General features: G+C 50.8%; 1 protein-coding gene across 1 annotated transcript in view; it reads right to left on the reverse strand.

The window, feature by feature from the left end:
- The window catches only part of GLT1D1 (glycosyltransferase 1 domain containing 1), a 499,139-nt gene that overhangs the window by 81,683 nt on the left and 402,231 nt on the right, over nt 1-15,225 (reverse strand). The window lies entirely within an intron of this gene.

Genomic DNA, 15,225 nt, shown 5'->3' on the forward strand with positions numbered 1-15,225 from the left:
CACCCACGCACACAAGGCTCTCCACGATATGGGCCCCAAGTACCTCAACAGCCGCCTCACATTCTACACACCCACTCGCCAGCTCCGATCCGCTAGCCTCGCACTCGCCACCGTCCCATATATTCGAAGATCCACCGCCGGAGGAAGATCCTTCTCATACCTGGCGGCCAAGACATGGAACTCCCTCCCCACCCACCTACGGCTGACCCAGGACCATCTCTCCTTCAGGAAACAACTCAAGACCTGGCTGTTCCGGCAGTAGCGACCCACCCTCCCCCCAGCGCCTTGAGACCCTAGCGGGTGAGTAGCGCGCTCTACAAATCTCATGATTGATTGATTGATTGATTGCGGTCCTCGGACACTTGCAGTCTGCGGTCCTCAGACACTTGCAGTCTGTGGTCCTCGGGCACTCACAGTCTGCGGTCCTCGGGCACTCACAGTCTGTGGTCCTTGGGCACTCTCAGTCTGCGGTCCTCGGGCACTCACAGTCTACGGTCCTCGGGCAATCACAGTCTGCGGTCCTCGTACACTTACAGTCTGGGGTAATCGGAAATTCACAGTCTGCGGTCCTCTGTCACTCGCAGTCTGCGGTCCTCAGACACTCACAGTCCTAGGTCTTGAGGCACTCAAAGTCCTAGGTGCTCGGACACTCACAGTCTGCGGTCCTCGGACACTCACAGTCTGAGGTACTCTGCCACTCACAGTCTGCAGTCCTCGAGCACTCACAGTCTGCAGTCCTCGAGCACTCACAGTCTGCGGTCCTCGGGCACTCACAGTCCAATGTCCTGAGGCACTCACAGTCCTAGGTCCTAGGACACTCACAATCTACGGTCCTTAGGCACTCACAGTCTGCAGGCTGTGGACACCCACAGCCTGCAGTCCTCAGACACTCACAGTCTGTGCTGCTCTGGCACTCACAGCCTGCAGTCCTCAGACACTGACAGCCTGCAGTCCTCAGACACTCACAGTCTGCGCTGCTCTGACACTCACAGGCTGCAGTCCTCAGACACTCACAGGCTGCAGTCCTCAGACACTCACAGCCTGCAGTCCTCAGACACTCACAGTCTGCAGTCCTCGAGCACTCACAGTCTGCGGTCCTCGGGCACTCACAGTCCAATGTCCTGAGGCACTCACAGTCCTAGGTCCTAGGACACTCACAATCTACGGTCCTTAGGCACTCACAGTCTGCCCTGCTCTGGCACTCACAGTCTGCGGTCCTCAGGCACTCACAGTCTGCGCTGCTCTGGCACAGTCTGCGGTCCTCAGGCACTCACAGTCTGCGGTCCTCGGGCACTCAAGTCTGCAGTCCTCAGACACTCACAGTCTGCGGTCCTCGGACACTCACAGTCTGCGGTCCTCGGACACTCACAGTCTGCGGTCCTCGGACACTCACAGTCTGCGGTCCTCGGGCACTCACAGTCTGCGGTCCTCGGGCACTCACAGTCTGCGGTCCTCGGGCACTCACAGTCTGTGCTATTCTGGCACTCACAGTCTGCGGTCCTCAGACATTCACAGTCTGTGCTCCTTGGGCACTCACAGACTGCGGTCCTCAGACACTCACAGTCTGTGGTCCTCGGACACTCGCAGTCTGCGGTCCTCGGGGACTTGCAGTCTGCGGTCCTCGGGGACTCGCAGTCTGCGGTCCTCGAGGCACTCACAGTCTGCGGTCCTCGAGGCACTCACAGTCTGCGGTCCTCGAGGCACTCACAGTCTGTGGTCCCCGGACACTCACAGTCTGCGGTCCTCCGGCACTTGCAGTCTGTGTTCCTCTAACACTCACAGTCTGTGCAGCTCTGGCACTCACAGTCTGCGGACCTCGGGCACTCACAGTCTGTGGTCCTCGGGCACTCAGAGTCTGCAGTCCTTGGGCACTCACAGTCCAAGGCCCTCGGGCACTCACAGTCTGCGGTCCTTGGGCACTCACAGTCCAAGGTCCTGAGGCACTCACAGTCTGCGTTCCTCGAGGCACTCACAGTCCGCCGTCCTCGGGCACTCAGTCTACGGTCCTCGAACACTCAGAGTCTGGGGTACTCAGACATTCACAGACTGCAGTCCTCTGGCACTCACAGTCTGCGGTCCTCGGACACTCACAGTCTGTGGTCCTCAGGCACTCACAGTCCTAGGTCCTCAGACACTCACAGTCTGCTGTCCTCGGACACTCACAGTCTGCGGTCCTCGGACACTTGCAGTCTGTGGTCCTCGGGCACTCACAGTCTGTGGTCCTCGGGCACTCACAGTCTGCGGTCCTCAGGCACTCACAGTCTGCGGTCCTCGGGCACTCACAGTCTGCGGTCCTCAGGCACTCAGTCTGTGGTCCTCGGGCAATCACAGTCTGCGGTCCTCGGGCACTCACAGTCTGCGGCCCTCTGGCAATCACAGTCTGCAGTCCTCGGGCACTCACAGTATGCGGTCCTCGGGCACTCACAGTCCTAGGTCATCATACACCCACAGTCCTAGGTCCTCATACACTCACAGTCTGCGGTCCTCATACACTCACAGTCTGCGGTCCTCATACACTCACAGTCTGCAGTCCCCATACACTCACAGCCTGCAGTCCTCAGACACTCACAGCCTGCAGTCCTCAGACACTCACAGCCTGCAGTCCTCAGACACTCACAGCCTGCAGTCCTCAGACACTCACAGCCTGCAGTCCTCAGACACTCACAGCCTGCAGTCCTCAGACACTCACAGTCTGCGCTGCTCTGGCACTCACAGCCTGCAGTCCTCAGACACTCACAGCCTGCAGTCCTCAGACACTAACAGCCTGCAGTCCTCAGACACTCACAGTCTTCGGTCCTCAGACACTCACAGTCTTCGGTCCTCATACACTCACAGTCTGCAGTCCTCGGGCACTCACAGTCTGCAGTCATCGGGCACTCACAGTCTGCGCTGCTCTGGCACTTACAGCCTGCAGTCCTCAGACACTCACAGCCTGCAGTCCTCAGACACTCACAGTCTTCGGTCCTCAGACACTCACAGTCTTCGGTCCTCATACACTCACAGTCTGCAGTCCTCGGGCACTCACAGTCTGCAGTCATCGGGCACTCACAGTCTGCGCTGCTCTGGCACTTACAGCCTGCAGTCGTTGGACACTCACAGCCTGCAGTCCTCAGACACTCACAGTCTGCGCTGCTCTGACACTCACAGTCTGCGCTGCACTGGCACTCACAGGCTGCAGTCCTCAGACACTCACAGCCTGCAGTCCTCAGACACTCACAGTCTGCGGTCCTCAGACACTCACAGTCTGCAGCCCTCGGGCACTCACAGTCTGCGCTGCTCTGGCACTCACAGCCTGCAGTCTTCAGACACTTACAGCCTGCAGTCCTCAGACACTCACAGTTTGCGGTCCTCAGACACTCACAGTCTGCGGTCCTCAGACACTCACAGTCTGCAGTCCTCGGGCACTCACAGTCTGCAGTCCTCGGACACTCACAGTCTGCAGTCCTCGGGCACTCACAGTATGCGGTCCTCGGGCACTCACAGTCCTAGGTCATCATACACCCACAGTCCTAGGTCCTCATACACTCACAGTCTGCGGTCCTCATACACTCACAGTCTGCGGTCCTCATACAATCACAGTCTGCAGTCCCCATACACTCACAGCCTGCAGTCCTCAGACACTCACAGCCTGCAGTCCTCAGACACTCACAGCCTGCAGTCCTCAGACACTCACAGCCTGCAGTCCTCAGACACTCACAGCCTGCAGTCCTCAGACACTCACAGCCTGCAGTCCTCAGACACTCACAGTCTGCGCTGCTCTGGCACTCACAGCCTGCAGTCCTCAGACACTCACAGCCTGCAGTCCTCAGACACTAACAGCCTGCAGTCCTCAGACACTCACAGTCTGCAGTCCTCAGACAATCACAGTCTGCAGTCCTCAGACACTCACAGCCTGCAGTCCTCAGACACTCACAGTCTGCGCTGCTCTAGCACTCACAGCCTGCAGTCCTCAGACACTCACAGCCTGCAGTCCTCAGACACTCACAGTCTTCGGTCCTCAGACACTCACAGTCTTCGGTCCTCATACACTCACAGTCTGCAGTCCTCGGGCAATCACAGTCTGCGCTGCTCTGGCACTTACAGCCTGCAGTCGTTGGACACTCACAGCCTGCAGTCCTCAGACACTCACAGTCTGCGCTGCTCTGACACTCACAGTCTGCGCTGCACTGGCACTCACAGGCTGCAGTCCTCAGACACTCACAGCCTGCAGTCCTCAGACACTCACAGTCTGCGGTCCTCAGACACTCACAGTCTGCAGCCCTCGGGCACTCACAGTCTGCGCTGCTCTGGCACTCACAGCCTGCAGTCTTCAGACACTCACAGCCTGCAGTCCTCAGACACTCACAGTTTGCGGTCCTCAGACACTCACAGTCTGCGGTCCTCAGACACTCACAGTCTGCAGTCCTCGGGCACTCACAGTCTGCAGTCCTCGGACACTCACAGTCTGCAGTCCTCGGGCACTCACACTCTGCGCTGCTCTGGCACTCACAGTCTGCGGTCCTCGGGCACTCACAGCCTACAGTCCTCAGACACTCACAGTCTGCGCTGCTCTGGCACTCACAGCTGCAGTCTTCAGACACTCACAGCCTGCGGTCCTCGGGTACTCACAGTCTGCGGTCCTCGGGCACTCACAGTCTGCGGTCTTTAGACACTCACAGTCTGCGGTCCACGGGCACTCACAGTCTGCAGTCCTCGGGCACTCACAGTCTGCGCTGCTCTGGCACTCACAGCCTGCAGTCTTCAGACACTCACAGCCTGCAGTCCTCAGAGAATCACAGCCTGCAGTCCTCAGACAATCACAGTCTGCGGTCCTCAGGCACTCACAGTCTGCAGTCCTCGGGCACTCACAGTCTGCAGTCCTCGGGCACTCACACTCTGCGCTGCTCTGGCACTCACAGTCTGCGGTCCTCGGGCACTCACAGCCTGCAGTCCTCAGACACTCACAGTCTGCGCTGCTCTGGCACTCACAGCTGCAGTCTTCAGACACTCACAGCCTGCGGTCCTCGGGTACTCACAGTCTGCGGTCCTCGGGCACTCACAGTCTGCAGTCTTTAGACACTCACAGTCTGCGGTCCTCGGGCACTCACAGTCTGCAGTCCTCGGGCACTCACAGTCTGCAGTCCTCGGGCACTCACACTCTCACAGTCTGCGCTGCTCTGGCACTCACAGCCTGCAGTCCTCATACACTCACAGCCTGCAGTCCTCAGACACTCACAGTCTGCGCTGCTCTGACACTCACAGGCTGCAGTCCTCAGACACTCACAGGCTGCAGTCCTCAGACACCCACAGCCTGCAGTCCTCAGACACTCACAGTCTGCGCTGCTCTGGCACTCACAGCCTGCAGTCCTCAGACACTCACAGTCTGCGCTGCTCTGACACTCACAGGCTGCAGTCCTCAGACACTCACAGGCTGCAGTCCTCAGACACTCACAGCCTGCAGTCCTCAGACACTCACAGTCTGCAGTCCTCGGGCACTCACAGTCTGCGCTGCTCTGGGACTCACAGCCTGCAGTCTTCAGACACTCACAGCCTGCAGTCCTCAGACACTCACAGCCTGCAGTCCTCAGACACTCACAGCCTGCAGTCCTCAGACACTCACAGCCTGCAGTCCTCAGACACTCACAGCCTGCAGTCCTCAGACACTCACAGCCTGCAGTCCTCAGACACTCACAGCCTGCAGTCCTCAGACACTCACAGTCTGCAGTCCTTGGGCACTCACAGTCTGCTTTGCTCTGGCACTCACAGTCTGCCGTCCTCAGACACTCACAGTCTGCGCTGCTCTGACACTCACAGTCTGCGCTGCACTGGCACTCACAGGCTGCAGTCCTCAGACACTCACAGCCTGCAGTCCTCAGACACTCACAGTCTGCGGTCCTCAGACACTCACAGTCTGCAGTCCTCGGGCACTCACAGTCTGCGCTGCTCTGACACTCACAGCCTGCAGTCTTCAGACACTCACAGCCTGCAGTCCTCAGACAATCACAGCCTGCAGTCCTCAGACACTCACAGTTTGCGGTCCTCAGACACTCACAGTTTGCGGTCCTCAGACACTCACAGTCTGCGGTCCTCAGACACTCACAGTCTGCAGTCCTCGGGCACTCACAGTCTGCGCTGCTCTGGCACTCACAGCCTGCAGTCCTCAGACAATCACAGCCAGCGCTGCTCTGGCACTCACAGTCTGCGGTCCTCGGGCACTCACAGCCTGCAGTCCTCAGACACTCACAGTCTGCGCTACTCTGGCACTCACAGTCTGCAGTCCTTGGGCACTCACAGTCTGCGCTACTCTGGCACTCACAGTCTGCAGTCCTTGGGCACTCACAGTCTGCGCTGCTCTGGCACTCACAGCCTGCAGTCCTCAGACACTCTCAGCCTGCGGTCCTCGGGCACTCACAGTCTGCAGTCCTCGGGCACTCACAGCCTGCAGTCCTCAGACACTCACAGCCTTCAGTCCTCAGACACTCACAGTCTGCGGTCCTCAGACACTCACAGTCTGCAGTCCTCGGGCACTCACAGTCTGCTTTGCTCTGGCACTCACAGTCTGCGGTCCTCAGACACTCACAGCCTGCGCTGCTCTGACACTCACAGTCTGCGCTACTCTGGCACTCACAGTCTGCAGTCCTTGGGCACTCACAGTCTGCGCTGGTCTGGCACTCACAGCCTGCAGTCCTCAGACACTCTCAGCCTGCGGTCCTCGGGCACTCACAGTCTGCAGTCCTCGGGCACTCACAGTCTGCAGTCCTCGGGCACTCACAGCCTGCAGTCCTCAGACACTCACAGCCTTCAGTCCTCAGACACTCACAGTCTGCGGTCCTCAGACACTCACAGTCTGCAGTCATCGGGCACTCACAGTCTGCGCTGCTCTGGCATTCACAGTCTGCGGTCCTCAGATACTCATAGCCTGCAGTCCTCAGACACTCACAATCTGCGCTACTCTGGCACTCACAGTCTGCGGTCCTCGGGCACTCACAGCCTACAGTCCTCAGACACTCACAGTCTGCGCTGCTCTGACACTCACAGCCTGCAGTCCTCAGACACTCACAGTCTGCAGTCCTTGGGCACTCACAGTCTGCAGTCCTCGACTCCTCCCTTTAGCTTTGCCCTGCACTGCGATCAACTAAAATCCTGGAACATCAAAAATTCATGCAGAATCATTTTTCGTTGAACCCATTTGGAGCCAGGACTATTGAGACGGAAGGCCATTCACATCATTGCTTTCATCATCTAAGGAAAATACCGTCGACGGAAGTTAAAACGGCTGCCTTCTTTAACATGTAATACTCGGCTGCAATTATTCCATTAGTTAGATTCTTCCATTTAGGACTCAGATAACGACATTTGATCGCTTGAAGTCTACTTGTTGCATAAACCTCTGAAGCTGGCCCCGCGGTCGATCTGGGACTCCCATGTGAGGAGCATCCCTTATCTTTATTCATACTGAAGCCATATGAGACGGTTGCTTGATTTCATCAGGAGTCCTAGGACGTACTCCTTGAAATTGAACTTCCCTAACAATATCTTCATGCTTTTATATTTAAGTCTGCTTTATTTATTGTGATATCCCGACTGAGCTGAAACCACAGCATATCACTGCTTTTCATCTTGTTTATGAGTAGTGGACGGCTACCTGATGAAGGCATGTTTGCCGAAACGCGCGTTGTAGACATCTGCCGCACTGCCTGAGTCAACGTTTCTCGTCTATCACAAAGGATTTATATATATCTATGTCTGTGTATGATTTTTTTTACATGTAATAATTAATCGGATTTCCAAATACACAATCAAATCATTGTTTGATCTACTCAAATATCAACTCTATAAAATGTGAAAAAAAGGAAAAAATAATTGTTATAAAAAATAAATAAATATACTGATCAATATAAGTGTTTTCTGCCTATCACGCTATTGTAGAGCGCTTGTCTTATATATGTCTATATCTTAGACACAATAGGGTATTCTTTAGGATAGAATTTGTCTAAGAACATTTTCTAGCTATAACTTTCTCTCACTGAATCATTCAAAAGAGCCAACGTCATCAGCAATTTGCATGAAACTTAAACATCAAGAGTAAACTAAGCATGGTAAGTATCTGCCAAGTGTTGCACAGACCTGACAGCGTCTCAAAGTTATTAGCAAAAGATGATTACCTACACCTGCCTCCCTTTGAATCGCATAAAACTTGCACCGGACATAACTTACTGAGAGCCTGCCTCGACTCATACGGATTCAGGAAAGAGGCTAAAGTTATTAGCAAATGAAAGGTCCCTCCATCTCTTGGGTCTGCCCTAACTTTGCTGCACTCACAGAAGCCTAGCATGAGAACTGCCTTCCACATTTTATGTAGATGTGTGAAAGGATGCCACAGGGATCAGCAAATGAAGACTTTTAGAGTCCTCATCTTGACAGGGTCCTTGCTAGACAGAGCTACACACATTTAAAAATACAAGAATACCTTAAAAACACTGAACATCAGCCACATTTTGTGCACATTTAGTAACTGGTGTTAAGGTTGTAGGCAAATGGAAAAACACAATTTTTAACTATCCAAGATATTTCTAACTTTTAACCATTTAAAGTCCAGCCAATACATTTTTGTGAAGCTAATTTCTAAAAAATAAACTGCAGAACAAATTTACACCAAAGCAAGCCAAGTAAAGGCACCCCTCTGAGCAAAAAGCTTGATGCATTTGTGTTCAGTTAAGAAAACTGATTACATAGGGTAATATCTCTTTGACTATTTATGAAGACGACAGATCAACTGATCCCAAAAGGAAAGCACAGAGCCCTTTGCTCCTCATTAGATAAGATTCAGAAGTTCAAAGATAGAAAACGGGGGGTTCTCTTTCATTTGGCCATGACTGCCCTGAGGAAGAGTGGTATCTTCCCAGATCCCTCTTCTTGACAAGTCCAAAGGTTTCACTCTAAATGGGTCCACGTGTTTAACTCTCAAAAACATCCTTTCAGAAAGGGAGTCCTACAAACAGGGCGGCGCATGACAACACCAGCACACTCCTTCCAAACACCACACCCAAACCCAACACTTTGTCTTCACCCAGGAACAAAGCCAATCAACAGGGGAACCAGGCGGAACAACGCAGACAGAGCCAGGCAGGGACAGTGCGGGGGATAGGAGGGCGTTTGGGTATTTGGACTTCAGGTCGGCGAGGCAGGTAGGGGGTTCCTAGCTTAGGGCGGGGCATGGGGGTCACAATCTTAGCTATGCATACCCCTTTAACATTCATGCCTTTACCACGAAATTGCATGGTAAAGGAATGCTTGGTTTAGACGCATTTGTGTTTCGGGCTGCGTGGTAGAGGCACGTGTGGTTTAGACGCATTTGGTCTGCGTGGTAGAGCTAAGCATGGTTTAGATATGCATGCCTCCATCATACAACCAAACCACAGATCTGCACACCCCTCTTTTCCCATTTGAGGGCATGTATTGGCGATCCCACGACTGAATATCCTTAATAAATGGCTTCTAATGTTTTTTATTTCCCTCCCACTTGAAAGAAGACAAGTGTTTGAAGAAGTAAAAACACCTTTATGTCTGAAGCAAGCAGTGCTTCGTTGACGTTCACTAATGAGAGCGAAACATGTGTCAGGAGCTGCTTTTACTTACTCCGGGTTGGCTTGGATGGGGCTATATCAACCCAAAGCGGTAGTAAACGTGACAGTTCCTGGGTGGTGAAATGCTTTTGTTTTTTACAGCTGCGAATGGGAACAAAGCAGGTCATCCCACACTTGGAGTTAGCAGGAAACGCAAACTGCTTTGTGATTGTTCTTGAGTCATGGATAACACATGAACTGGCCTTCTTTTGCGAAATGCTGCGCGAAGAGCTTACATTTGAAGTGAGCAGATGTGCTAATTACAAGAACACATCTGCATCTGTCCATGTTCTCACTCACTCCATCTCTTTCCCTCACATTAATATCTCCAAAGTCCCCTCATCGTCCTCTCTCCTCCCTTCCTCTGCACATTCTTCACATTCTTTCCACCTCTCTGCTTCTCTCACTCTGGACCGTCCCTTCCTCTCCCACCTCCTCCCTGCGTCCTGTGAGTATCTCCACCCTGTCTCATCTATTTCTACCCCGCTGTCTCTTTCTTGCCACTGTATCCGCCCACTCTCTGCTCCGTCACCTACGTCAGATATTGTCATGTTGCTTTCTCAGTTTCTTTCCAATTCTTACCGACTTCTTTGTCATTCTTTCTTGTTGTGTCATTTTTCTGAATCTTTCTTTCTTGTCCTATATTTGTTCTCCCTCTTTAGTTTGCTCCGTTTTACTTTTTTGTTTTTGTTTTTGTTTTTATTTTAGTTCTTTCATTTTTCTAACTAATTCTCCTACTCATGCATTTCTTTAATTTTGTTTCATTCCCATTGTTTGTGCCTTGTATCCTTTATTTCTCATTCTTAAAATCACACTTGTCATGTATTCCTTTTCCATTGCGTCAATTTGTATTTCTCTAATTCTTCTCAACTCCTCTTGCTGAGTGTTTTTTTCTTCGCTATGCATCTCATTCCACCTGCTATTGTTTCTATGTTTGCACCCCTGTCCTTCCGTTCTTTCAGTCTCTCTTTTATTGCTTTTCCTTTGCCTTTCTCCACATTTCTTTCCATCTTCCTGACTTTCTCCTGCTTTATATTCCTCAACCCTATGTGTCCGTCCGCCTTCAATTCTCTTCTCTTCGTGTTTTTAAATTGTTTAATTGTTTGTGTTTTTCGGACACCATGAGCCTCAAACATGTGCGTCAAGCCTGGAGCTCCAGGCAGATCGACCCCCTCCACCCCCACTATTTCCTGCTTGACGGCTACAGGAGTCAGGGTTTAAATCTTTCGAGCTGCGGAGTCAGGATTAAAATCTTTTGAGCTGTTGAATCGGGTTTATATCTTTCGAGCTGTGGAGTCATGATGTAGATTTTTCGAGCTGCGGAGTCAGGGTGTAAATCTTTCTAGCGGTGGGGTCAGGGTTTAAATCTTTCAAGCTGTGGAGTCAGGGTTTAAATCTTTCGAGCTGTGGAGTCAGGGTTTAAATCTTTCGAGCTGTGGAGTCAGGGTTTAAATCAGGGGTGGAGTCAGGGTTTAAATCTTTAGAGCGGTGGAGTCAGGGTTTAAATCTTTTGACCTGCGGAGTCAGGGTTTAAATATTTGGAGCTGTGGAGTTAGGGTTTAAATCTTTCGAGCTGAGGAGTCAGGGTTTAAATCTTTCAAGCTGCTAAATCAGGGTTTAAATCTACCAATCTGTGGAGTCAGGGTTTAACTCTTTCAAGCTGCAGAGTCAGGGTTTAAATCTTCCAAGCTGCGGAGACAGGGTTTAAATATTTCGAGCTGCGGAGTCAGGGTTTAAATCTTTCAAACTGTGGAGTCGGGGTTTAAATCTTCCAAGCTGCAGAGTCAGTGTTTAAATCTTTCAAGCTGTGGAGTCAGGGTTTAAATCTTCCAAGCTGCGGAGTCAGGGTTTAAATCTTTCGAGCTGCGTAGTCAGGGTTTAAATCTTTCAAGCTGTTGAGTCAGGGTTTAAATCTTTTGAGCTGTGGAGTCGGGGTTTAAATCTTTCTAGCTGCGGAGTCAGGGTTTAAATCTTTTGAGTTGTGGAGTCAGGGTTTAAATCTGCAGTGGAGTCAGGGTTTAAATCTTTTGAGCTGTGGAGTCCGGGTTTAAATCTTTCGAGCTGTGGAGTCAGGGTTTAAATCTTTCGAGCTGCCGGCCTAGAAACCCGACTCAAGCTCTCATTGTTCCAAAGGGTTTCTATCAGATGCGGGTGAGCTTGGCGTCCTACAATGCATACATTTATTGTAATTGTAATCATAAAGCACTTACTATCCCCGAAGAGGCGTCGAAGCGCTTTTCGGCGAGTAGCTCGCATCTCCAGAACCCAAAAGGATTAGTGGTGGATGAGTATAGGGAAATAGGAGTTCATTTGAGTTGTGGATACACGTCTTTTCTTGACTGCTGCTTCCTGTGTGTTTCAATATTTTACAACTTGTAGGACCAGCGAACCTATCATGATTCTGGTTCAAGATTAACGTGTCGTCGATATGTCTATCCTGGTGCAGCCTTCAGTTCCGACCAAATACGCTGAGGTAAAGGTTTTAATTCCAGTTATAAAACCCCAGAGCGCCGCTGGGGAGTTAAAGTCCAGCTCCTCTCGCAAGAGTTATTTTCTCACTCTTCTGCACAGAGCTTCAGAAGATAATTGTGGCTTCATTTTCCTGGGATGTTCCCAGTGTCTGGAGCTAGTGAGCACCTCATTTTTCATCCCACAGTCTAGCGTTGTAATAAGACATAAACCCTGGCACTGAGCTGAGGGGGTGTACAAGCACTGGAAGCTGGCAAGAGAGGCACAAACAATTTCTGCCTGCCATATTAGCACATTCTGTGGGCCATTCCATCTGCGGGTGATGGCCGGCGACACTCTTTTGCAGGGGAGGTGACTCCATCCACCGACTAATACAAGCGCCTTTTCCTTACACATCAGCAGCCATTTTGTATTCATTCTCTCCAGACCAGACTCCTCGCTTCCAAAGACAATCTTTCCAGTTGGAAAGGGCCTCCTGGTCATGGGACATCGACCAGTTTACACTAGAACTTGGATTGAAACTTGCCTTGAAGAACAGACCACCAAGTGTATAGTGTTAGTTTATGACAAATTAAATCTCTCAAGAGTTCTGCCATTCATTTCCCCCCGCCACTATACACCCATGGTCAATGTCCTTGTACAATCTATCTTAGGTCACAAACACTCTGTCTACCTGTGCTCTCCGAAGAAAGTTACTTACCTTTGGTAACAATATTTCTGGTGATTACTAAACCCTCCCGCAGAGTCCTCACATTATGAATATCCTTCAAGTGTTGAACTCGATCTGGAAAAGTATTCTACAGCAATTGCTCTCCATTGAAACTAAGTGGCGCCATGCGACCTCAGCCAGACTTTGCCCGTCCAGAACGTAATGATACCAGAGGACATAAGACCCTCACTGTAGGAAAGTGCCCTTTTTGTATGGTTGGTCACCCTGCTACGTTTTGCTCCCATGCTGATGGCTACGATTGAGCGAGCACTAGACCCTTCTAACCAGGCCCCAGTGCCAGTGCTCTCTCCCAAAAACTGTTATGTGTAAATTTGTGACCCCAATTGGCAAGGACCTTACCCCCCTTATAAGTCCTTAGTATGTGGTACCAGTGGTACTCAGATCATGGGTGGTAAAGGGGTTTCCAGGGCTTGCGGAACTGTTTGTGCCACCTGAGTGATCTAAGTCAACAGATACCAGCAGGCCTGCCATTACTGACTGAAGGGACAGTGCGTTCACTCCAACGCCGGCTGGCCAGAGCTTTTTAACTCAAGCCACAGCTGATGTGATTCATGAACATCATTGCTCCAAGAATCTGACGCGTGCCAATCCTGATGCGATCATCATTGCTCCTACAATCCAACCCTTGGTGGGTTATAATTGATGCAATTCTTCATCCTCCTTGACAAGAATCCAGCCCCTGGTGGATCACAAACTGAAGTACTCCAATGGCCTTTGGTTGCTAGCCTCACTGGCTGTCCCCCCTGTGTCCTGAAGAAGACCCGCTGTGACTCATCTTTAATCACGCACTCTCTTGGGGCGAAACAATGACGTGCCTGTACAATCTATTCCCTACTCTCTCCACTCCACGTGAAAAGCAAAACTGTTTATGGACTGGAGTTTCATGTGCACAGAGATTGATGTCTACTGAATGAACATTTTAGATATATCTTGTACAGCACTGTACATACTTTAGTCCTTTTAAGCACTTTGTCACTTCTAGATCACTTTATCACAGATTAGTCTGTTTTGCGGCGTTTATCAATATTGTTTTGCTTTTTGTGACAGCCGGACTAAGTTACAACCAGATAAAATTGTAAAAAAGGATAAAATAATTAAGTTGCTATTACAATTCCTTTCGATTACATCAAACTAGGTGTGTTCTACCTTCTTCATGCATACATGTTTATGGTAACTTAAAGTAATTATATTTCTCCAGGACAGAACCGACTTTAGCATATATTTCAGATACCCAGGTTCTGAGGGTCACTGGGTAATGCCATTATACTTGATGTAAGGGGGTGTTTGAGGCCTAACACTAAGGCCATGGCCCCCAAAGAAGGTCTCCCGCCCATCCGACACCACACAAGACGGTTGAGACAACTAGGACAAATTCCAGATCTTTCGAACCAAGATCCAAGTGCGACAAAGATCACTTTAGGAAGTAGTGAAAATATAGAAACGCACAAACGACTATCGCACACTCACATGTAGCCTTCCGCTGGAGATGGCTCTGGCCTCAGAACACACCTTACAAGATCGTTCCTCACCTTGGGTTGTGACATGGTTTGTCACTTTGTTCTGTTTGAATGGCCTGGCTTCTATTTTTAAGTTCAAGCAGTTAAATATATTGAGAAAACCAGTGAAATCTGGAATTTTTTCCCTTCAGAAACATAAACCTAAAAAACAATGGCTTTACGATATCAATGTATTAGTTTTTGAGAGCTGATCAGATCGTGAGATGATTACCGTAAACAGAGGCATCATTGACTTAATAAAGCATCCTGACAATTTTACACAAATTTGTTTTCACCACCAGCTCTTGGCTGTTCCAGTTTAGCAAAAAGGAGAGATGTGGCTGGTATTTGTTTCTAATAAAGGTGGGGACCCTTGCTGTGACCAGCTCCATCAGGACTCAGTTAATTTGTATCTGTGGTTACTGGAACTCTTGTGCTTTTTATTCACTCTCCTAGTCTGCTGCCGCCTTAGCTCTCCAAGCAGCAGCACGCCCCCTCCCAGTCCTTTTTAGGTCTTGGCTAGCGTAGGCTGCGCATACGCAGTCTCGCTGGCGAGATCTTATGTCTCCAGAGTAGTGAGGCTTGCACCCGCCCCTCTTCTCCATTGGCTGGCTGCCTAAACGGCGGCCAGCCATTGGAGAGAGGGTTCTGTGACGTCATTTTTGGTAGCTAAGCCCCGTCCGTTTCGGATTGAGGGGGGTATTTTTTTTGTTTCTTTCTCTTCTCGAAAAACACGCCCCCCAGTCTACAAAGGATGGGGCTTAGCTTTCAAAAATGAAGTTGCCTCCTCTCCCCCACCCTCTTCTCACCTCTTAACTGGTTTGTGCGTGCCCATGTCAAGCCGATGGCCATCTACCAGCCTGAACCGAGTAGTCGCGCGGCTGTGGGAAAATACTGTCCTCCAACATCTTGGATGCAGAGTGCT

This window comes from Lissotriton vulgaris, chromosome 11, assembly GCF_964263255.1.
Source record: "Lissotriton vulgaris chromosome 11, aLisVul1.2, whole genome shotgun sequence".
In the NCBI taxonomy this organism is placed as follows: Eukaryota; Metazoa; Chordata; class Amphibia; order Caudata; family Salamandridae; genus Lissotriton; species Lissotriton vulgaris.